Source organism: Nothoprocta perdicaria, unplaced genomic scaffold, assembly GCF_003342845.1.
Source record: "Nothoprocta perdicaria isolate Ctin4 unplaced genomic scaffold, notPer1 scaffold_15, whole genome shotgun sequence".
In the NCBI taxonomy this organism is placed as follows: Eukaryota; Metazoa; Chordata; class Aves; order Tinamiformes; family Tinamidae; genus Nothoprocta; species Nothoprocta perdicaria.
Window position 1 is genome coordinate 5,893,169 of NW_020454649.1, and position 530 is coordinate 5,893,698.

Sequence of the window (530 nt, forward strand, 5' to 3'; positions counted from 1 at the left end):
CTCAAAACCAGCCTTTATGCTTAAGGACAAACATGTCTGAAACCACGTTTGCTAGGGAAACGTGGCCAACAAACTTACTTATCAGGTGTCATCTTTGCCTCGACCTGAGGGCGTTTCGAGAGAAAGTTTCCTGCGTTAACGAGCACTTCGGGGAGTACTCCCGAACAGGCGCAAGCCGAGGTGGCCCTGCCCGGGCCGGGCGGCCCGCCCAGGGCAGCGCCCTCCGCGCCTGCGGGCAGCCATGTGACAGCGGGCTCTTGTCTTGAAGCCTCCGGAGGGAAGCGGCTGCCGCGGCGCCGGGCAAGGCGGCTTCGCCCGGATCCTCCTGCTCCCGCGCCGCTCCCGTGGCTGCAGGTAGCGCGGCGGGGACGACAGAGCCTGAAGCGGGGCCGCCTGTCCCGTCCCGAGAGGGAGCGCGTCCGTCCCGGCCGGTCCCGACCCGGGACAGCTCCCGACTGAGGTACACGCGGGGCGCGCGCCTCCCCCTCCTCACGGGTCGACCGTTAACGGCTCCTCGCGCGCCAACCGCC

General features: G+C 67.9%; 1 protein-coding gene across 1 annotated transcript in view; it reads left to right on the forward strand.

The window, feature by feature from the left end:
• The first annotated feature begins 398 nt into the window (after nucleotides 1–398).
• AMPD3 (adenosine monophosphate deaminase 3) overlaps nucleotides 399–530 on the forward strand; it is a 25,599-nt gene continuing 25,467 nt past the window's right edge. Inside the window, exon 1 of the mRNA XM_026034681.1 lies at nucleotides 399–460. The gene's annotated coding sequence lies outside the window, so the exon portion shown is untranslated. The remainder of the gene's footprint in view (nucleotides 461–530) is intronic.